This window comes from Camelus bactrianus, chromosome 12 (genome assembly GCF_048773025.1).
Source record: "Camelus bactrianus isolate YW-2024 breed Bactrian camel chromosome 12, ASM4877302v1, whole genome shotgun sequence".
NCBI lineage: Eukaryota > Metazoa > Chordata > Mammalia > Artiodactyla > Camelidae > Camelus > Camelus bactrianus.
This window is the reverse complement of record NC_133550.1, coordinates 8,303,540-8,328,339: the sequence shown is the minus strand read 5'-3', so window position 1 is coordinate 8,328,339 and position 24,800 is coordinate 8,303,540. Positions and strand designations below refer to the sequence as shown.

At 37.4% G+C, this 24,800-nt stretch overlaps 1 long non-coding RNA gene across 1 annotated transcript in view; it reads left to right on the top strand.

Moving 5' to 3' along the window:
* Positions 1–524: 524 nt before the first annotated feature.
* LOC141579500 (uncharacterized) overlaps positions 525–24,800 on the top strand; it is a 61,487-nt gene continuing 37,211 nt past the window's right edge. Inside the window, exons 1-3 of the long non-coding RNA XR_012511045.1 lie at positions 525–1,309; positions 11,134–11,231; positions 12,493–12,541. This is a non-coding gene — a long non-coding RNA (uncharacterized LOC141579500). The remainder of the gene's footprint in view (positions 1,310–11,133; positions 11,232–12,492; positions 12,542–24,800) is intronic.

Genomic DNA, 24,800 nt, shown 5'->3' with positions numbered 1-24,800 from the left:
CTTCAGTCACCGGGAGTAAAATAGGAATCCAGTCTGTTAGTATCTCAGGAACAAGGAAGAGAACCTAAGAAGAACTAAGAAACAGATCAACAAGAGTGTCTCATGTTAAGTCATTTACTTGTCTGTTTCTGGTTATATTTTTTTCTACCAAGGACAAGCCCTGGTCATAGAATTTAAAGTACTATCCGTATCTGTGGAGTGGCTTGAGTAGTGTTTAACAGTTAAACTGTGGAGTCAGACTGCCTGGGCTGAAAGCCTTTCCAGCTGTGAGGCATTAGTCAATTACTTAACCTCTGTCAGGTGTAAAATGGGGCTGAAAATAGCAGCTACTTCACAGAGTTGTTGGGAAGATAGAATGAGTTAATCCACTGGAAGAACTTAACCCAAAGACTGGAAGATTCAGAGTAGGTAGCCAAGCAGTTAATTATACTTTTAGAGAATTCAGGGTTGAAAAAACCCACCTATTTAATTTTTCATGTTGAACTAAAAGACAATCTCTATTTATTTGCTTTTATCAAATAATTATCATGATGTCCTTTACAAGGAAAAAAAAATCTACCAACTTAAAAAAACTCTTTGGGGGGGTATAGCTCAAGTGGTAGAGTGCAAGCTTAGCATGCACAAGGTCCTGGATTCAACCCCCAGTACCTCCTCTGAAAGTAAATAAATAAACCTAATTACCTCCCCCCAAATTAAAAAAGAAACGAAAGAAAAAACAAGAAAAAACCCTTTGAGTAGAAATAAGAACTTAGAAATATATAATCCATCTAAAATGCTACAAAAGCAGTGGAGTTTCATTTGCTAGTTGGTATATTAGCTGAAATAAAGTACCAGGGCCTGCTTCACCTCTATCTGGAAAACACGTGTGACTGACCTTCCTACGTAATCGCGCCTGCCTGGGCTAGCGATTCCTCTTATCAAAGGGGTGGTGAGAGATGTGCCCCTCCGCTGGTTTCCATGGTAACCAACGAGCCAATGGGACGTCAGTTTGCCCTATAACTGCGAACTGCCCTCTGCCCCGGAAGCGAAGCCTGCCGCCATGTTCCGCCTGCTGGCCGCTGTCCATCCGTGGCGGGAGAGTCGCTCCGGGAACTTGCTCCAGGCATGGAAGCTCCCCGTGTCCTTTAAGCCATTGCTGTCTCTGTCATTGGCTTCTTCGGTCTCGCAGCTGGGAGTACAGGCCTCATAGGCCTGTGGGGTGCAGCCCAAAACCGCCTTAAACATTTCATCTTAACGAAGGCTGCTCCAGTTCTCCTAGGCCTCCGCTGGGCTCCTCCAGCACGCTGGTTTGCCTCTGGGGTCGCGCTTGGTAAGTGGTGTTGTGACTGCTTTCCTGCCCTCTCACGTTGACGGTGAATTTAGGGAGGCACACAGGCATGCAGAGAGAGTTGTTTAATGGACGTATCAACGGATTCCGCCCCTGTAGATATTGACACATGCGGCCTAATCTCATAAAAAGCTCCTTTAACAGAAATACAGCAGGAATAACAATAACCACGTTGCTAATAGCGGCAGTGGCAGCTACGACTTTTTTTTTTTTTTTTAAATGTATTTGAGTGTCAGGTGCTTGATATATAAAGTGTCAAGAATCTTTAAAACTTTTAATATTAAGGAATGTTATCCACATTTTACAGCTGAGAAAATTGAGGCCCAGTTAGATTGCATAGCCTGCAAGTGATGCCAATGTCTACCCCAAACTATGCTCTGAATTGTTTTTCTCAAGTAGCACGTCAGTCTCTTGGGTTAGGCAGAGATCACTACCCTGTTTGGTCATCTTTGTTTTAAATGCAAACACTCTGAAAGGCACTGTCACTCGAGTCCCTGACACATAGGTGGGCTTCCTGCCTTGGATCCCCTTCCTTATGAGAGAAGGAGCAGGAAATGCACAAAAGCACGGAAGGAGAAGCAGTGATTAGAAATGAGAGTAAAGTGACCCATGTTCCCCTAGCCCAGGATTGGCTTTCTCTAAAGGATTTGGCTGTGTCAGTGAAGCATTGTATTCATTTCCTCCTGTTCCAACGTAGTTGAAGATTGCCCGACAACTGCTGTATTTGTGTCTCTCCAGTGTCCTCTCAGGCACACACTCACATACACACATGACATCTCCTTCACAAAGAGAATAAACCCAGCCGCAGTGGACTGCCAGAGCCTTCACTTTTCTGCCATTAAGTCTATCAAACCTTCCAGCATCCGTACCGTCCATCTCTTCTGCTTTCATTCCCTCTTGTGGCTCAGGAGATACCACTCCCTCTTTGTTAGAGATCCCACGTCCCCACACTTGCCCCAGAACCTGACATCGGTCATTATTTTTTTCATTCTTGTTTCTTTCTTTCTGTGGCACCCTTCTCATCATCATTTAAATATATACACATATTTACAAAGTAAGGAAACATTCACTTTCATGTTAAAAAGAACTCTGCTTCCCTTTTGATTGTTTCTGTTTTTTTGGGTTTTTTTCCCCTCTCCTTTACAAAGCTTTGACAAAAGTTGCCTGTACTGATTCACTTACCTGCCACTCAGCTCCCTCCCATCTAGGCTCCTCTCCTGTCCTTTATCCATATGCTTCCTGCCGTGGGCACCAGTGAGTTCTCCATCAGTTAAGCCAATGGGCATTGTTCTGTGTTCCTGTTACTGGAATCCTCAGCAGCATTGGAGTTTGGAGACTTGTCCGTCTTTCTTGACTGATTCTGCGCTGGGCTTCGCTGTCACCAAACTTTCCCTGTTTTTTTAACCTTGGAAACTGATTCCTCTCAGCGTCCTTTGCTGGATCACTGCCCTTTATCTGGCTTTTAATCTTGAGTTATTCAAGGCTTTGAACTTGGTCTCTTCCTTTTCTCACTTTGTATTCTGTCTCTCATGACTTGTTCCATGCTCATATCATTAATTATTATCTATATTATGAATGCTTTCAAGTTAATATCTTCATTCCAAACTTCCCCTCTGAGCTAAGACACATCTAACAAATTGCTGACTCAGCACCCCCAGCTGGAAGTCTCAAGTTAAACACAAGCTTAACCAGCTTAACCACACCATAGCTGAGCTCAGGATCTCCTTCCTCAATCCCAGCCTTCTGCCAGTGTTGTCTTGCTTAACAAAGGACACTACTATCTGCTCACAGCAGAAACTCAGGATCTAACATTTTCTCTAAAGAAAACAGCATAGTTCTATGTGGCCTGATATCCTATAGGTTTAAGGTGACTTTGGCGCATTTGGGTAGGCAACCTCTAAGTTGGCCATCAGTGATCTTGCAGCCTGGGATTCACTCTTGTGAATACCTTCCCCTTGAGTGTGGGTTGGACTTGATCCACTTCGAATAGATGAGATATAGCAGAAATAATGAGATGTTACTTCTAAGATTAAATTGCAAAAGGACTGGTTTATATCTTTCTTCTCTCTCTCTTTCTCTCCCCTCACTTGTACTGGAGAAAACTAGCTCCCATGTCACGAGGTCACGAAAAACCCTGTGAAAAGGCCCATGTATCAAGGAACTGATGGCTTTAATTGTAAATGGCATTTGGGGAATGATAAACATCTCACTGATGTTTTACTTAGCTTTTTGCCCAGTGGAACATCTTTTCATATGCTTATTTGCCATCTGTTAAGTTCTTTGATCTATTTTGTTCATCAGGTTTTCTTTTTTTTTCCTTATTGTTGAGTCTTAAGAGTTCTTTGCGTATTTTGGTTAACAGTCCTTGATCAGATATGTCTTTCGCAAATATTTTCTCCCAGTCTGTGGCTTGTCTTTTCATTCTCTTGGCAGGTCTTTCGCAGAACCACTGCCCTTTCTCTGAGCCCTACCAATGACCACATAGGTGAGATTGGAGGTAGATTTTTCAGCCCTAATTAAACCTTGCCTTAGCTCACTTTTGACTCTGAACGAGCTAGACTGTTTGCTGTTTAAATTGCTAAGTTGGGGATAATTTGTAATATAGTGAAAGATAACCAATATACATTTGAAGAATGAAGACATGATCTTGTGAACTTAGAGAAGTCAGATGGCTCTTTATTAATAACTTTATCATTTTGTAGAGATCGCAAAACAGACATCTAGAGTGTTGCATACATATTCACTCAATTAACAACACATGTTTTCCTATAAAAATAACTTGGAGCAAAAGTTTGTTTTTAGTATGAGTTGCCTTTTTTTAACTTTGTATTTTTAGAGCAGTTTTAGGTTTATAGTAAAATTGAGTGGAAGGTACAGAGATTTTCCACGTAACCACTGCCCCTATACATGCAATTTCCTCCATTATCAACACCTCCACCAAAGTGGCGTATTTATTACAACTGATGAGCCTACATTAACATATCACAACCACCTAAATTCCATGGTTTACAATAGGCATTTTACGTTCTTTGGGTTGGAACAAATGTACAAGGACATGTAGCCATCTTTATAGTATCGCACGAGAGTAGTTTTATGGCCCTAAAAATCCTCTGGTTTTTCCACTCATCCCTCCTCTCCCCGCTCCCTGGATTGTCTGTTACTTTTGAAAAACTTAAACTGTTACAAATATAAAAGAGATTAAGTTAAATATCCATGTTTTATGACCTCTAGGCATAGATCAAATAACCTAATAAAATTTATGCAATCTATTATTGACCTATGCTCACCTTCACATATGCTGCTGGAATGTTGAGTGACTAAATTTCTATTAGCTGTCCAAAGACTTGTGGGAATCCCCTCCAAGTCCAGCACACATTAATATGTCCCATGTCCTGTGTACAGGTTTTTAAATTTTTAATTCAAAGCTAAAATTATGAGGTATTTTTACTTCTGTCTTTTAACTGAATGTAAGCTAATCCTAGTTTGCCTCTCAATCCCCCTTCTTTCTTCTTCCTTCATTTCTTACCTGCTGTTTCTTTTTTTCCTACTTTTCTGCCCGTAGATAATGGTCATTTATTTCTCATTAATTTTATACCCAACCATAAAGGATGCAAGAACCAAGGGCAAGTACAATATAATAAAAAGTACTAACATGGGCTGTGACTAAAGTCAAACCTTAGAGCCTAGGTAAAAATAAAGATGCAAGTTTTAGTTCATTTCTTCTCTGAGGTGAATAATGCACTCTAACAGTTTTAGTCCTTTACAGTAACCAGACGACTCTCTAAGAAGAACAAATGCAGGTATCCCAGAGCATTGAAATAGGAAAACCTATCTTTCAAAACAGATAACAGTAGAAATAATCACATGGTTGAATTAGATATAAGAACTGAAAATTTTCTCCACAATAAATATTAGAAACCTAAACAACTTAGAACCAAAAATTTAACATGGATAAGTAAGAATAATTTAATTAAGAATGAAGCATGTTATATAACTGAATCTAATAAGAAAACTTTTAAAATGTTCTATAATTATTGAGAAATCTTTGTAACAATATGGAAATTTTGTATTACCTTATAGATAACATCATTTTTAGAACTACAATGGCCATGAGTCATATTTCTTCATCTAAATATAATGCTGAAAATAAAGACTGATTATTTAAAAAGAATCTTTTAACTCAAGTTAGCTAATTGTTTTAATTGGCATCATGTGGGTGGAAAAGGTATAGAGATAATTGGTATGAATATATTAATCAAGCATTGTTGGAGAAAGTGTTTAAAAGAATCGTTAAAGAAAAATGAAAGTCTTTCCTAATACAACTAGGTAATTCAGTGTAAAATTTTAGCAGTTACTACTCGTCACCATTCCTTTTTCATGAGCTTATGGACCCCTATAAATGTGGCATATGATGGGAAACTTATTAATCACAGTAGATCCTTTTTTAAAAGCAGCACCAAAGATTCTTCTGCTTTGGAACTAATCTGCCAGTTACTATGCTGCCAGTAGATCTCTGGTTGCATACATCCTTCAACTTAATGAGAAAGCCACATTTTATTCATTACTATTTCTACACACAATCCTACCCCCAAAAGATCACTAATATCTGTAAACATTTCTGCTTCATACCTTTTATAATTTCCAATTAGCTATTCTACATTGCTTTACTTGGTCAGTTTTGTCTGTTTAAAATCCTCTATAAAGGTTTTCTTAAACCTCTTCATGTTGAGAACTATAGAATGATGATGCCAGTGATAACATTAAATATGTTCTTTTATAAAAAACAGAAGATCAAGCACAAGAAAGATGCCTACCATGCGAATTATGTAAAATAAAAATTTCTTAGCTTTGTCTCAATTACATCATGGTAACATGACGTCGGATGAAAACCAGCACTAATTCTTTTTTTTTTTTTTTTATTGAGCTATAATTTATACACAGTAAAATCCACCCTTTTAAAGTGTACAACTCAGTGGATTTTAGTATACTCACAAGGTTGTACAGCCATCCCCAGTAGGTAATTTCAGAACGTTTTAATCACCCACAAAAGAGACCCCAAGTCTATTAGCCATGACTCCCTCACTCCTCCCTCCCTCTTTCCAGCCTCTGGTAACTACTGTTTTGTCTCTGTGTGCCTAGGACATTTCATATAAATGGAATCATACACTGTGACCTTTGTGTCCAGCTGCTTTCATTTACCATGTTTTGAGGTTCATCCATGTTGTAGCATATTTCAAAGTTTTATTCCTTTGTATGGCTGAATAATATTCTGTTGAATGGATATACATTTTTTTTTTAAAAAATTCATTCATTTGGTAGACATTTGGAGTGTTTCACTTCTTGGCTATTATGAATGATACGAACATTCACGGACAAGTCTGTGTGTGAACATGTGTTTTCAGTTCTTTTAGTATATACCTAGGAGAGGAATTGCTAGGTCATATGGTGATTCTATTTATCATATTGTGGAATCACCAAATTGTTTTCCGCAGTGGCTGTAGCATTTTACATTCCCACCAGCAATGTGTGAGGGTTCCAGTTTCTCCACATCCTCACCAAACACACTATTTTCTGTTTGCTGTTGTCTTTTATTTTTATTTTAATTATAGCCATCCTGGCAAATGTGAGTGGGCTCAGTGTGGTTTTTGATTTGCAATTCCCTAATGACCAGGGATTTTAAGCATCTTTTCAAGTGCTTATTGGGCATTTGATAATCTCTGAAGAAATGTTATGCCCTCTTTAAATTTGTGTTACTGAGTTGTAAGACTACTCTGTGTATTCAAGATAAAAGCTCCTTATTGAATATGTGAAAATTGAAAAATATTTTCTCTCATTGTATATGTTTTCACTTTCTTGACAGTGTCTTTCAAAGCACACAAAAAATTTAATTTTGATGAAATACAATTTATCTTTTTTTGTTGCTTGTGCTTTTGGTGTTAAACATTAAAAAAAACATTGCCTAATCTCAGGTCACAAAGACTTGTGCCTGGATTTCTTCTAAGAATTTTACAGCTTTAGCTGTGCATTTGGCCTTTGATCCATTTGGTTTAATTTTGTAGATGGTGTGAGGCAGGCATCCAGTTTTATTCTTGTGAATGTGGATATCTAGTTTTTACAGCACTCTTTGTTGAAAAGACTCTGCATTTGCATTGAATTGTCTTGGAACACTTGTTGCAAATTAATTGACAACAGATGTAAGGGTTAATTTCTGGACTCTCAATTCTTTTCCATTGATCTATATATTTATTGATCCTTATGTCAGTATCACACAATTTTTATTACCGTAGTTTTGTAAGATTTAAAATAGGTGTGGTGGGTCCTCCAAATTTATTCTTCTTTTTCAACATTTTTTTAATTATTCCAGATATTTGCATATTTATATGAATTTTAGAATCAGCTTGTCAATTTCTGCCAAAGTACTATGTAGGATTTTAATAGGGATGGCATTGAATCTGTAGATAACTTTAGGACTATTGTCTTAGCAGTAGTAAGTCTTCCAATCCCTAAACATAGATGTCTTTGAATTTATCTCTTTAATTTCTTTCAGCGAAGTTTTGTAGTGTATTGAGATACATATCTTACACTTATTTAGTTAAATTTACTCCTAACGATGTTATTGTAAGTTGAATTGTTAATTTTATTTTTGGATTATTCATTGCAAGTGTATGAAAATAAAATTGAATTTTTATATTGAACTTTTATCCTTAACCTTGTTAAACTCACTTATTAACTTTAATAGTTTTTTGGGGGAGTGGGCAGGGATTTCTTAGGATTTTTCTATCTATACGTAGAGATACTTTTATTTCTCCTTTCAAATATGGGAGATGTTCATTTCCTGTTCTTGCCTAATTTCCCTGCCTAGAACCTTTAGTAAAATACTGAATAGACTGGACATCCTTGCCTTTTTCCTAATCTTAGGGGAAAGCATTCATTTTTTCATCATTGAGCATGATGTTGGCTGTGGGGTTTTTATACAAGCCCTTTATCAAGCCGAGGAAATTCCTTTCTATTTTAGTGTGTTGAATGTTTTTATTATGAAATTGAGTTGCGTCTTATCTAATGCTTTTACAGCATTTATTGAGATGATCATGTGGTTTTTTTTTTTTTTTCACTTTTATTCTATTGGTGTATTACATTGATTGAACCGAATTTGCATTCCTGGGAAAATCCCACTTGGTCGTTATGTATAATGCTTTTCATGCACTATGGATTAGTTTTCTAGTATTTTGTTTAGGGTTTTTACATTGATATTCGTTAAGGATATTGGTCTATATAATTTGCTCTTCTTGAGATGTCTTTGTATGTTTTTGGTATCAGTGTAGTAAGCCCTAATGGCATGATTTGAAAAGTGTTCCGTCCTCTTCTTTTTTTGGAAGAGTTTGTGAAGTTTTATTGTTACTCTCCTTAAATGTTGCTTGAATTTAAATGTTGGTAGAATTCATCAGTGAAGCCACCGAGTCTTGGGATTTTCTTTATGGAATGTTGTTTGATTACTGATTGAATCTCTTGTAGGTCTATTTCGATTTTCTATTTTTTCTTGAGTCAGTTTCAGTGGTTTGTACCTTTCTGAGATTTGTCCTTTTGTCTAGGTTATCTCATTTGTTGACATATAATTTTTATACTTTTCCCTTCTAATCCTCTTCTATTTTTATAACGTTGGTAGTAGTGTTCCCTCCTACATTTCTGATTTTTGTAATTTGAGCATTATTTTTTTTCTTGGTCAGTCTAGCTAAAGGTTTGCTGGTTTTGGTATCCTTTATGATATGAGTTCCGGAGAGCTGGACAGAGCTAAGCTACCAGATGTTGGATTAGCCAATTAAGGTAACAAGACAGAGTAACCATCAGGTCTTTGATCACTTAGATAGAATAAGGAAGAAGCTAAACTGCAGAAAGTGCTGGTTTTCCTGTTTCATTCTCCCTGTGGAATGACACTGGCCAAGGCTTAGGGTAATAAGCACAGATGTGGAAGTCATCTCACTATAGAGGGAGCCCTGTACAAAAGGCTCCTGAGGTCTTATGTCCCCAGGAGCCAGATGAAAGACAGCAGGAAAGGCAAGGAGTGGAAAAGTACTGAGTTAGAGCAAAGAAAATTATCTTTTGGGTTCCCCTTATCCTTTCCCTGAAAAGGTGATCTCTGCAGAGATGATGGAGGAAGGCCACTAAAGAAGGCTCTACATGAAGGGATTTCTGAACGAAGGCATCTGGGCTAGTGATGCTGAAAGCATACTTTGTGTGAGTCCATTCCTTTTAAATGTATTGAGATTTGTTTTATAGACTAACATACAGTCTAGTCTGGAGAATATTCCTGTGTCCTTGAAAAGAATGTATATACTGCTGCTGTTGAATTGTTCAAAAAATGTTAATTCTAGTTGATTTGTAATGTTTAAGTCTTCTACTTCTTTAATGATCTTTTGTCTAGTTGTTCTATTCATTATTAAAAGAGGGGTATTGAAGTCTGCTTTATAATAGTTACAAATATCATATAAATATATAAAATAGTAACAGTTATCTGGGAAGGAGGCCTTGGGGAAGCTCCTGCCCTTTCTTTGGTCTTCAGGGTCTCTGGGTTGCTGGGTTTCCCCATGATTGTAGAGCTGTTGGTTTTTAAGACTCTCACAGATCTGGGGAAGGTGGGTGGGACTGGGACAAGGTAGATGCCACAAAGCTTTCTGTTCTGAGATTTAGCCTTTTTTCTTAAATAAATGATCCCCAGATTGTTGCAAGCCTTTGGTTAATTTCCAGAGTTTTAAAAAAAAAGTTGATTTGGGCCATTTTTTTGGCCAGTGTTCTTGCTTTTATGGGAGAGAGGGTTTGTGCTGGTCTTTACTTTGCCATTCATGTTGCCATTCAGCATCAATTCTTGAGAAGATCTTTTTCTTTTTCAGAAGTTTTTACTGACACAAGTTACAGTCAGTGACTATAGTAACACACCAAATATTTTTAGAGCAGCCTTGTATGTGTATTTTCTTTGTTCCTGAGAAAGACTTGTTGAAACTTTTTAAAAAAAAAATAACACTTTTGCCATGTTCATGGAATTCAAATGAGTTTGACAACTTTTAGATACAACATCTTGGTACACAGAGGTCTCCAAATAATAGATTGGCTTGAAAGCCATTAGGTCAAAAAAAAAAAAAAAAAAAAAGATGATCTGAGTCACAGTAACCATTATTTTATGATTATTATTATTGATTATAACAACTATATATTGAGCTTCTGCTATGTGAAATGTCCAATACTATTTTGGGGGAGAATTACAAAGCAAATAAGACTACATTTACAATTTAATACAACAAACTTCATTACGCTATTAATCATTATAGTCATCAGTTACCAGTATTTAAACATATGAGATTTATTACTACAAATAAGTCAATAAATCTGGTGCCTTTTTTGCTTAAGTCGTAAAAGAAATATATGACAAGTCCTAATGATTAAGATTTTCTGCATTACAGCTTTCATTTTCTAACATAATATACATAATTTTTACAACAATGTCAAGAGAAATGTAACCTTTCCATTGATATTTATTTACTGCTTTTATTTATTTCCATGCTTTCTAGCATTTCTCCATGAATACAAATCACACATGTTCTTTTGACTAATACGTTCATAATTTTATATTGTGAGCTTAGAAAACAGTTTTCAGACCAAACATAAGCAAGAAAGCATTTGCCGATTCCCTTAATATGCAGACTATCAGATGCCAATTAGTTTGGTGATTCTTTCCACTGCAGCTGCATGTGTGTGGGCAGGAATGAAGTCCAAGTTTTCATTCCTTTTTCTGTTTCTTGTCATGTTGGTTTTAGACTACTGCTGTTGGATCCAGCTGAACCTCTTCACACAGTGGGTGGGCCAGCAGATACTGTCTCCTCACATCCTGTTTAATCCTATTCCCCCACTGATGGTAAGCATCGTTATTGTCACCCAAGTAAAAATCTATTTGCTCTCTGGCTTTTATTGCAAGATGAATATTTGGCCCATGAAATTTTTTTGCAAAATAAATACTTTTATACTACGAGAAAATTTTGACATTTCACTGAGAGATCTAGTGGTTAGACTTACTTTAATTCTTTCAAAAACAGTTTATGCAGTTATTAAGGTTTGAATTCTTCTTGTGTGTTCTCTTCCAAACCATAAATGAGCAATCCTCAAAGGAGTAAGTTGCAATCTTACATTTGAGTGCTGGTCCAACCTAGCTAGGTTCTTTAGGTCCTTAGGACTGCGCTGAATGAAACATTAGTGTTTTGTTGTTGTTGATTCTGGAAATTTCTTTCGTTGTAAGTCAGAAGGTTTTGAGGGAAATAGCACATTCCTATAGTCACAATGATAAAGCTGTTTAGAGAAGAAAAAAATTACAAATGAGTTTCCAATCTCAACTTAGCCAATTTCCTCATGTTTACTTACAGGATCTGGAAAATAGAGGCATAGTGAACTAGTGAGCTGGGTGTTTTTTTTCGGTTTACATCCCTTGTCTTATGGTATAACTACTGAATAGAGGGACTATTAAAAAAAAAAAAATCTAACAGAATGTCAGAAAACGAGTTCCAGACTTGCATTTCTACTTCAATAGATTTCTTCTTTAGTAGATTACATGATGCTGATCTAACAGGTTAATTATTCCTTTAAATAACAGTACCTTCAGAGATATTCTGGAAAATCTGAAGATCAAAGTGCTACACATACATGAAATATTGTTGTAGATACTTGTATTGTAAAGGAGAGAAATTAGCAAAACTGAAAATCTTGTTAAAGGCTGAGAATAAGAAACAAGGAGACAAACTGGTCTAATGCATCTCTGTAAACATATTGGGAGCGAGTCGGGAGTGTGGGCACCAATCTTCATATTCCCACCTGAGATTTTCATAAATGTGTTTGACAATGGTCATTTCCACTACCGTCCCAATAGTTTGTATAAGAATATATAAGAAAGGCCCACTGTTACATGGTGCCATTTGTGGCAGGCAGCGATAGGCATTTAACAAAATAATTCCCTTTACTCTTGGGCACACTGCTAGACCACATTTCTCAGCTGCCTTGCAATTAGGAAATGCGTGTGGTCAAATTCTAGACAACAGAATGTGTGCAGAAATGATGTAACGTATTATCAAGTCTGGACTTTAAAATGCTCCCATGCATAATTCTTGTGCTCTTTCCCTATCTTCCAGCTTAAGGGAGAGGCGTGCATGGACCTAGAAGAGTGGAAAGCTCAAGAGAGTAAGAGCCTGGGTCCCTTCCTTTTCACTGTGGTAAATTACTGAGAGTTGGGGATTGCTACATCAGTTCACCTGTCTTTACTAATGAACTGTCATAGGATTTTATAGTCAGTTAAAATTCTAGTTATATACATTATGGAAAAAAAAACTGTCTATGCAGTCAATTTGGAGTAAATATTTGAAATGATTATTTGACAGGCTCTGAATTAAACAGTTGGTTAGTTGATCAAATCTTTCAAAATCAACTTGCTGCTTGAGGATTGTTTTTGTAAATATAGTCATAGTGCTTGCTCTCTGGGAGTTTGATGTCACACAGAGTTTCCATATGGATCCATGAACGAGACGTAGAGTGACTGAGTGCCTAGGCTTCCATTTGTGTGAGGGACTTCTAAGCCTCCTGGGGGGACAGTAACTAGACAGTGCTGGCGACTGGTATTGGCTCTAAGACTTTCAAGGATTGGGTGGGAACAATTGAAGAACTGCTGACCTGTTTGACCAAAGAAAATGAGTTGAAGGGAATTTCTACCAACTTGAGCAAATACTGACCTAGACCACAAAGTTAAACAAAAAGAAAGCAGAAAGGCAAAATTGGGTTTAAATGTTGGAAATATTAGTTGAAATTTTCTTGAAGTTAAGCAGTAAACATTGGGGCTACAGTCTGTACCTTATCCAACACCCAAAATAAGCCCAAACAGGATGATGACTGCCAAGCAACGTGAAAGAGCCAAGGTATCAAGCTTTCTAGTACAAATTCCAAGCTCACGCATGAGAGGAACAAAGTCCCATTTTATTCAGCCAAGTGCCTTTTTCATCATAAAAGAAAAGAGCACTAACAATGTAACTGTGATAGCAAATTCAGAGAGTTTGAGTGGCTGAGTGTTATAGGGGAAAATCACTATATAAATGAATACACTGAGAAATAAAGTGGAAACCAGGCCACCATTCAATATTCCAGTAGGTGCAAAGAGTATTTCAGTAGATGCAGAGAGAAGTGTTCATGAAGGGTCTCTGCGTCTTGGGCATGAAAGGGGGGAGAAGCTCAAATATCCCAGCGTAAGGAGCAGTACTGAAGCACACCTCGGGGGCACCAACACATGGGCCTTTCAAATGAAAGGGGCCATCAGAGGGCTAGTCCTTAGGTCTGGTGAGACTTCAGCCTCAGTTATGTAATTGTGGTCCACGTAACAAAGCCCAGAGGTGTCCTGTGTAAAGAACAGCAAGGACATGTGAGTTCCCAGTCAGAAGGAAGACTGAGAGATCGCTCCCTAAGGTGACGACTCTTTGAGCCTTAATCATGCCTAGTTTCATGCTATTTCCCATGAAGTCATTGATGACTCTAAAGAACCTGAGATTGAGACAGTTAGGTAAACCATTAGAAGGGGTCAGTTTGAGCAGGGAAGGGAAGGTCCTGTAACTTAGTGATTTCATTCTGTCACTAAAAAGAGGTAAGAAAATCAGAAAGCGATGGAGCCTTTTCTTTGTGATATCCCCATCACTCAGAAGCCCTCGCTTCCTGGAAATGGTAAAGGATGCTCTGTGTGTCAAAGCCATTTCAAAACTGAGATAACTGGAGGTAATATTCTTATATACAGACATGAACATAGATAGTATGCTTATGAGGGATTACCCAGTTTGTTGACCTGAAATAACTAAGATTCACTAGTTAAGAAAAATAGGGAAACAACAAACAAAATCTTACAACTAACAGCTTTCAATCAGTGTTTACTTTTTGAAGTAACTAAAGTATCAAGACTTTATCTTTCAGAGTTAGGTAAAAGTTAGGTGTAATTGGCTAAATAATTCAGGAGAAGATAGACATGGTAGCTTGCTTAAGAAGTTCAGTACAATGGCTTCGGAAGAAATCCAAGTAGACCCGTAATGTCGTTAATTTTATTTGTATTGTCAATGACAAGAGGATCCTCATGTGAATATTTAGCTAGAAAATATTCTAATGCTTGAAAATACTTCTTGATAAAAATTACCTTTGATGGTTAACATTGCTCTTTTAAAAGGAGAGAGCTTTTATCAGGTTTGAAACACTTGATATGAGAAAACGGTGTTTTTATTTCCAAAGTCTTTGCATTGTTTCCAGATTTTATTCAAACGGTTTTCAGGAAATAATGGTACATAAAAGGGGATAAGGGTGGAAAGAAAAATTAGGTGAAACTTGCTAAAGGGGTGTAGCAGTAATAAACAGCAGGTGTTTGCAGTTTACTTTCTGCAGATTCACAGTAATTATTAGACAGAAACCTACTGCCCCTCTCCTGGGAGATTGTGGTCCTTATTTGTGTTTTATGTATAATGACCTGTATGCTGGCCGCCTGCAGCGATAAAGAAGGGGTTTCTCTTGGTTTCCTCTTCCCCGTTCAGTTTCCACAGCCAGTTCGACATGCACAGTCAAGTGTCCTGAATAATAGCCCACACAGGAATATGCTGTGTTAAAGCACAGCTTCTTTTGGGGGAGGATGTTCATCTTTCTTTTTTAATTGAAGTATAGTGAGTTTACAATGTTGTGTTCATTTCTGGTGTACAGCATAGTGGTTCAGTTATACATAGATTTATATTCCTTTTCATACTCTTTTTCATTTTCCTACTACAGGTATTGCATATAGTTCCCTGTGCTGTACAGTAGGACCTTGTTTATCTATTTTATGTATAGTAGTTTGTATCTGCAAATCCCGACCTCCCGTTTATGCCCTTCACCCTCCCTTTCCCCTCTGTAACCGTAAGTTTGTTTTCTGTGTCTGAGAGTCTGTTTCTGTTTTGTAAATAAGTCCATTTGTGTCATTTTCTTTAAGATTCCACATATAAGTGATATCATGTGATATTTGTCTTCCTCTGTCTGACTTATTTTGCTTAGTAAGACAATCTCCAGGACCATCCTTGTTGCTGCAAATGGCATTATTTTATTCCTTTCTATGGCTGAGTAGTATCCCATTGTGTATGTATACACCATATCTTTATCCAGTCATCTGTCCATGGATATTTAAGTTGCTTCTAAGTCTTGGCTATTGCGAATAGTGCTGCTATGAACATTGGGGTGTATGTGTCTTTTTGAATTAGAGTTTTGGAAGATGTTTATCTTGCTACCAACTGACAGTTGGGGCTTCCACCTTATTTATGTGTCTGTAATAATATCTGAAGTTACCTAGATTCTTATTCTTGATGTATTTCCTTTAGATATATTTAATTAAAAATAACAGCAGGAATAAGAATGTTATGTTATTTTTCTATACACATGAACACAAATACGTTTTCTTCTCAGCCTATAACTTAAAGTAAACTGCCTAGTTTCGAGTCCTGGCTCCACAACTTACTAGCTTTCTGGGCAAATTATCTAACCCCTCCCCCTGCCTTATGTTATTCTTTATACAATGAAGACAGTAGTCGATTGTTTAAGGTTACTATGAGGATTACATGAGATGGTGCTTGGAAAGTACTTGGTTTATCTGGTAACACATAATGAGCATTCGTTACATGTTAGTCACAATAAACCAGTAATTCTCCACCAAGCGGTTTTGGTATTAATCTATGCAGAGCTTGCTTGATGAAGCTCTGAGTTGGATGCAGCTAAAGGAATTCGTTCTATGTCATCTTTTACAAGAACCTGCCTGCTTCACCCAGGGCTCTGTGGTCTTCTGAGTTCATGCTAGTCTTTGACAACCAGTCGTTTCCTCATTGTAGGATGTTTCACACCAACTGTTCCAAATATCTGAAACTGCTCAAAGTTTACACTTGAGAATCATGTATATCATCGTGTATATTTCTAAGGGACAGTGGCTTTTCTTCAATTTGCTAAATAAAATATGGAAGCCAAATCTTATTACATAAAAGAGCTGCTTCCTCTGCCAGCATTTCTTCCCCAGATAGTCTTAACCCTCCCTCTCACCTGCTTCCAAGTTTGCTTAAATTAATCTTCTCAGGGAAGCCTTTCCAGACCTGCCTTTAAAATCATAATATCTGCTCCTTTCCCCCAACTCCCCAATCCTAAATTTCATTTTCAGATCAATTTTTCTCTAAGGCATTTTTCAAGTTCTGATTTATTTATTTATTCTTATTTATCTGTCAAGTTTGGTTTATTTTTATTTATTTACTTATTTATTTTTACTATCTTCTACAAGAACATAAAATGCGAGTGGGCAGAGGTAGTTTATTTCCTGCACTACCCCATTGCACGAGCCTAGGCTAGCACTCGACAGGGAGCAGGCACTCAAATGTTTGATACATGAATGAATGGAAGAGCGAAGGAATGGACGAGCAGTTTTTGTCTCTCCTCTCTCTCTCTTCCAAGGGTTACTTTATAGTTGGGTTTTCTTGCTTCTTGTGCCTCTGTTCTGCTGCAAAATTTGGAGCATGGTCTTATAATCCGAAGTTTTCAGCAGGGCAAGTCACTTCCAGAACTGTTTTGGACAGAAGAAGCCCCTTCCCCAACATTGAGGTCGTGGGTACTTTTATCCCATCAGTGTACCACTGCTAGGTATTCCCTCTGGTTATATTTGTGTAGAACTGTAATTATTCCATCAACCCTATCATGTCACTCACCTACAGTCTGAATAAAGCCTCGGTAGGAACAGCAGCTGTGTTTAAACATAGGCATGAGCTAAGCTTCACACCGTGTCTTGGAAAAATAATACTCTGTGCGTGCGCTATGAAGAACCTACCTAGGAAGTGAAAGTTCCCCAGATGTGTATCAATTTCTGTTTCACTGTCAAGCTACAGTATTTCATTAAAGGAAATCTTTCCTTTTTAATGAATTTTCCAGGCTTTTTCAACATTAGGCAAATAACATTGCCCAACTAAACAAATCAGCTTTGGAGTCCTCAAAACCTCTCTAGCTAATCAGGACACTTGCATTAGCTGGGAGGTGCACTCTAAATGAATTAAACAGACCTCACCATTACCTACCTGTTAGGGATCGAATTCCTGCCTAACGGAGCAGACGGTAATGATTTCAACCGTGTTGTCCGAATCTGCATGCCAGGGAACGCTCCAGCACATCACAAAGAAACTCCACACTGTGCTGTGTCTCCCAGCTACAGATTCTCTCCTCCAACTTCTTCTCTTGTCTTCTTCCTCCTCTTCTGAAAATTTCCAAGGAGATGTGAATTCTTTATTTTTTTTTTCCCCTGCAGAATTTTTAAAATTCAGAGCTGAAATGGCCCTTAGGCACTGTCTAATCTGTAATGTGAATGCAGCTCCATCAACATTCGTTTATTTATTTAATACATATTTATTGACTGCTCAAGATGTTCTACACATAGGTGCTGAGTGATGGGTTAGTTTCTAAAGTCGACAGTCAAAGATTGCAAGCTTCCCAGTTAAACACCACCATAGAAACTCTGTTCTCACTCCATGGACTTCTATCTACAAACAAAAGATGAAGCTTATTTCAGATGTAAAGCTATCTTGCTGAAATGAAATGTGGTAACTCATTTGTGGACACAATGTTTCATCTCATTAAAGCACATAGAGGGGTGATAAAGGTTTGAAAGGTGTAAAAATGGAGGTGAGAGGGGGGAAATTAACAACTTTATGAAGATGACTTCCGGATTTGATATGAACCCTATCTGGCTTCCAGACATGACCTAATCAACCACGTCTACTATAAATAATGAATTGTGTAAGGTTTCCCAAGACCGTCCTACGTGGCTTAGCCCCATGGTTGTGAGAAAGCTGGAAATATGCCTGAGTTCTGGGGCAGATATTAAATATAAACAGAGATTTGGTCTTGATGTTTGAATAACTGGATTTTAAAAAGCAATGGACAATGCAAGAATTGGTGCATAAGGAGGCTCCACTGTGATTAGCAATCAAGTCAGACTAATGAAGAGAAAGGGTTCTCCTGTGGTATAACTCATACCAACACATAGCTGTGAGGAAAGCAGCCCTATAATATTTTGGTTACTTTCAAAACATGTCAAAATCCAAAATTAGTGAGATTTGACATACTGGGGACTGTTTCGACAATGCTCTTGAAAACGGTGCCTGACTCTCTGCTGTTCTTTGAATACACCGTGCTGTCTTGCATGCCAATACTTTTCATGGCCCTTTCCTTTTATCTGTAATCTTCACTCCCTGTGATTCACAATCCTGAGTCCTACTTGTTTGTTAGGACTTAGTGGAGAGGCCACCCTCCTTAAATACTTCCCCAGCAATTAATCCTTAACCTCTATCACAGCAGGTGTCATAACCATCTAAAATCGCTTGCATGCTTGTCTGTCTCTTCTCTCCACTGAGAACTCCCCACGTATGGCAGCTATGTTTACTTATCACCAAAACCCTCAGTAACTTCCTGACATGTCGTTAGAGCCTAATAGATAATTTTTTAGTGTTGATTTCTATTGAATGAAGATAAAAGAAACTAAAATTAACATTAATTTAACATTTATATCCTTCCTTCAAATTCAGCAGCCTAATTTTTGTTTTACTCTTTAACAGATTGTAATAATTCCCCTAGTGCTCCATGGTTAATTATAATTACTTTTGGTTTAAAGTAGATATATTTTCTTTATTAGGAAAGGACCTTCTCATTGCCTACTTACAAGAGTGTTTTTGTGAAAAACAAAAACAGGACATTGTAGTCATAAATTTTTCTTAGTTCTATAATGTAAATGTGTTTAAAAAGTCAGTCTCTGGGTGTGTATTTTGTTCACATGTGTTCTTGATTCATGTTCTGTTAATTTTACTTGTTATTAAGTCTGGTTTCAGAGCACTAGGCAGACTGCTTTGCCGGGCTACACTCTACTTTGTTGACCATGAAAGGACATGTTTAAGTGTGTGTTCTGTTAGGAAATAAAATACAAAACTAGGATTGTTCTCCAGATATTTGGTGTGCCATGGCGCAGACTTCTCATGGTTGTCTTAATATTTCAGAAATGCTTGTTTGCCATTTGAATGACCATATGTGGAAAAAGGACACACTGTTACACTCTTACTCAGTTTCATATTTTCTAGCCAAAGATGCTTCACTTTTTTGTTGGGCATGGTATCTTACAGGTCATATACATGCAACAAACATTCTTGAGTTTTAATCCATCCCTAACCCTCCTCCCAACTATAAGAATCTTATGCCTGATACTTTATTCACTTCTGTATTATTTAAAAGTTTTATAAGAATAAATTAATAATCAGAAAAATAAAATATTAAATTATACTGAAAAAAAAAAAAAAGATTACACTGCCTAGGTGAATAGAGTGAAAGAAGCTGGCAAACTCCACTGGTTTGTTAACCTGGGATGAAGGTCAGGCAGAGTCAGGAGTGAAGGGAGCGAAGCCCTGCACAGCAGTCATCACAAGACAGTTTGAAGTTCTACAGGATTATCTGTTGGTGCCTTTTTGCATAACCCATTTCCAGTTTTCCGCTGTTCATAAGCAACTTTTGAGTGGTTCTAACATTATTATTTAGTTAGTAATAATGATTAACTTCTCTCAATCTATATTATAAGTGAGCACATTAATTATTACTACACTCTGGTTGTGAGGTCTTGTAGTGGCAATTACAAGCAACATGGTGTGTAGATTGGGTGAGGGTAGGGCACGGGTGAGTTCAGTTTTGTCCAACTAATCTGAACATCAGTCAGTGACAGAAATTCATAAGAATGCAGATTGCAGTAACTGCTCTTACTTGATAATGTCCATATCTTATGTTAAATATAATTGTCTATTTTTTCTAATTACAGGTGTAATAGTGACCAGTTCACAAGCAGTTACTAATGAACTGCCCCCAAGTATTATCTCTGCCCTTAAAAGCAGCTGAAATGAATTGACTTTGTATAGTGTGTTTTCCATCCTTGTAGCAGGTGCTACTGTACTCTTACTATAACAGGTATCACTAAGCTCTGCTCACCGGGCCAGAGACCCTTGCGGTATTGAGCAAAACATGTGCCCCGCGTGTAGCACACCACTCGCACTTGTGAGTTCCTCAGCCAACCTGCTTTGTGTGGTTTCTGCAAACCAGATTTGTGGAGATGAAGCAGGAACACAAGTTTGGTTACAGCAATCGGAGGCGTTATGTCCTTGAGTCACGTTGGGAGGGCTTTATAAAGCCTGTACCAAGGCCTATGCTCTGGGGAAACCCTCAAATGCTCAAGCAACACCCCCCCCCCCCATTCTGCCTCCCACGATGTGAGGTGTGTAGCTTTGTTATCAATTATTCTCTTGAACTAACCTAAATATGTTCTAACAATAAGGAGTAGAAACCAACAAATTATAGAATAAAATTGATTTCTTATGGTAGTGTGGGAATGTTACTCCAGTCCCTTCATTTTGCAAATGAGGAACTTGAAGCCTGTAATGATAAAGTGGCATTTACAAGGTTACAAGGCCAACTAATGTCAGAGCTGGAATCAAATGCAGATTTCCTGATTCCTCGGGAAGGGCTGTTTCCATGACACCACATCATAGCCTCTGGAAGAGACACTAACCACTAAAAGCCTCTTGACTCTCAGATCCAAAGTCCTTCAGCTCATTCTTGCAAAAGTACTAAGATAAAGAGTGTGGAAAAGTCAGGGATTTTTTCTTTCTTTATCATAATATCTTTTTGATGACTGTAGCTGTCACTTTCAGAGAGAAAGTGAGCTTGACTAGGGTTCTGTTTCATGTATTTAAGCATATTTTTGCCAGCAGTGTCACCTCCCTAACAACCTAGAGCCATCTCTTGGCTTTTTTCTTGAAGACATGTCTTCAGGCAGGGAAAATGATTTGTGGTCTCTGGAGTCAACTGCAGAAGAAGATTTCTATTACAATAGCCCTTTGACAAGTACAATGTGTTAATTTCACAAAGCACTGTGCTGACATGAATGACCTGGTCTCCAGAGTCCTTTTAAATGGTAGTCTCTTGGTGCTATGATGCTCAGAGTAGACGGCTAGGGACAGAAAGACAACTCAGGGCGAAGATAACTGGCTGTACTCTTATGGCTGAAATCACCCGCAACGTGTTTTCTTATTTCTCTGAAAAGAAGAGAAAGCGAAGTGGATGCGTTTTCAGCGCTCATGATGACTACATTTGAAATATTGCAGAAAATGTAAAATTTGATTGCTCTTACCTTATTATATAACACCTTACTACAATGATAAAATAATTGCTTAAGACTGTGTTATGACTCTCAAATTATACTGATGCTCTAATTAATCATATAGAAATTCCCTACATACCTCACATAAATGCAACAAGAAGTGGAAAACATTAATATTCTATGTATGTCAATATGTCATATGAAAATCACCATGACAGCTCTGTAAAACTTTCACAGACTGAAATACTAATAGCTAAGTTACAAAGCCTTTTGAGCAAAGTTTTCCATTGTGGCAACTCGAAGTGGCAAAGAGACTGGAGAAATCTTGATACATCATAACAATAATTAAAAAGCTGAGGGACAGGAGTATATGTTTAAGGAAATTGTATTATTTAGGATGGGGAAGACAAGTTTGGAATGTAATTTAATAACTACATTTATATAACATTCGTATACTCCCTACCTGATAGGTATAATAACAGAGCACATGTAAAGGACAAAATTATTTCCAGGCTCTGGAGTGTATTCAGACATTTTTCTCACTTAGCTCAGCTTAAAGCCTTACCCCAGAGAGTGAAAGCAGGCATGGTGTATTCTGCTTTGGCACTATGACACAAACTTTATGCAGCTTTTTCAAATTAAATCTCTCCACTGTTTCTAATCTACATTTTAGTGACTCTTTAACTTTATGGAAGATTCTAGCAATGCGTTTAATATGGGCAACGTTCTGTAAGCCAGTGTGTAATGAAATGTATATGGAAGCAGCTTGCTTTTCAAGCTGCTTTCTTGCACAGTGAGTGCCTCTTTGACTTGCTTCCAATTTACTATTGAATGTCAGAAGATAAAGGACCTTGGTATCCTGGTAACAGGTAGGTTTTCCTTTTCATGCGCCAGTCCTCAGAGGTTTACTGTGGAATGCAGCCAGCAGCAGTAAGTAAAGCTGACTCTAGCTTGTGCAAAGAGCAGCACAGAGTGGGATAGACATCGCATCTTTAACAGCATGTGTGCAGGTGCACATGTGTATTGCAGGGAAAGGACACTTAGCATCAGTATCTTTGTTTTTATTGAAAATGTATATTTGATGAGGCAGATAAAGTTTCAGAGTGGCTATACAAAGCTGTCAGTCATTCTTACATTTATTCTAATTGTTGCACAGATGCCTCCTGAAATAGGGAATCAAGTTTGACACGTTTCTTTATTGTTTCATTGCCAGGTTGACAAAAGAAAGTGTTCAAAATTTTCTATTGTCTTTGTTTTACTCACAGTTGTCACTGTCTTGCTTGCAGATTCCACTACGTCTAAAGGTTTCAAAAACCATTTTCTATACTTCTTGAACTTTGGAAATGCTCATGAAGCTTCTATAAGGGAGAAACTTCACACACATTTCTAACAAGATGTAGTTGGCAATTTCTTTGCTCTCTCAAAATTGTTTCGCAGTGTATTTTTCCATTTGCTTTTCTTCACGTAGTTTACCTTGTCCAGTGTTGCTATTTCAGAAATATGTGATCTCTGATTATTTTTCATATAAAGAGGGCATATCAAAAGATTTCCAGGGTCTGACAACAATTTATTTTGCAATTGCTGGATCAAAAGGAATCCATATAGATTGTACATGACAGCATAATCATTCTGATCTACAGCATGGAGTAGTTCCAAGGTATGAGCTGCACTTCTGTGTACTTGATGCCACGAAGGTTTGCATTGTATTTTTCCACAATATATACTTTAGCTTTGCAGGAAGATTGTTTCGTCTCTGGAAATGAGACATCTATCTGTCATTTAAATGGACGACCTGTGCAATTTGTTTGAAGTGATGTTTTCCATAACCTAAAAGAAAGGAGAACGCTAGAATTGATAGTTTAACATTCCGTCAACTTGGAACAAAACTATTTTTTTGTCTTTTCAAAAAGAATGAGGTATAGAAGCTACTTTCTTAAAGTTGAAAACGTAAAAAATTGGATATTAAATAAACAAAATTTTATGCATCCAACATCCCTAATTCCAAAAAAAAAAAAGGAAGTAGAGAAAATGCTAGTATTGGATGAGATGATTTATCATAGGACTAAGAAATTGAACATTTTGGAAACTTGACTAGCAAGCTGAAGTTGATCAGATTCCCACGTGCCTCTGCGAGTCCTCAGAATGCTTTACAAAACAGACCACCTCTGTTTTCAAACAGAGAAACAGATGTAAAAGCAACAAAATGGAAAACAAGTATTTTGTAATTTTGGACTTCTGCAGTGACTTTTTCCTTCTGATGCAATTTAATCCTTTCTTCAAATGAGTGATTTAGCCTATGAGAAGAAAGATACTCAGTTTTATAACAAAACTGACATCCCAAGTCTGTTGTGAGACTTAAAAGGGAGGTTCTGCAAGCTTGCTTTACCTTTAATGGTTCTGTTGGTTCTTTAGTTGGTGCCATATGGACATCAGCCATCAGACATGAAAGCCTCTAGAACTCTCCTTGCAGAACATAGTGATCTCAGGCATGCATTTATTGGGTTGTCTAACTGTTTCTGGCATACTTGATCATGTTCTCTAATCTATCCCTGCCTTTCTCCCGAGGAGTGGATATAAAAATACTCTACTGTCTCAATTTTAAAGATGAGAAAATAATACATGAACAACCTGATAAAATAATGTGAAGTTAGCTTTTGTGTATTACCGTGTGATGTGTGAATTCCTAACAGTAAAAAAAATTTTCATCAAAACTTTTATGTTTTAGTCTTGATCTGGTTGTGCCTACCTTTTAGTCTAAATGGAAATTATTCTCTAGAATCTTGATTAGATATAGATTTAGCATTTTTGCAAAAATGGAAAAAATCTCGTGCTTCAATTTGCATCACATCCAGGGCTTGAAAAATCTGTTGGTTCTACTTTTAGTGATGTTAAGGTTGATCAGTGATTTTAGGTGGTGCCAGTCTGGCCCCTCTGTTGTAATACTCCACATCAATCTTTTTTTTTTAATTGAGTTATAGTCAGTTTACATGTTGTGTCAATTTGCAGAGTAGAGCACAATTTTTCAGTTATACATGAACATAGATATATTCATTGTCGCATTCTTTTTCACTGTAAGCTACCACAAGATCTTGTATATATTTCCCTGTGCTATACAGTATAAACTTGTTTATCTATTCCACATATGCCTGTCATTATCTACAAATTTCGAACTCCCAGTCTGTCTCTTCCCATCCCCTGCTCCCTTGGCAACCACAAGTTTGTATTCTATGTCTATGAGTCTGTTTC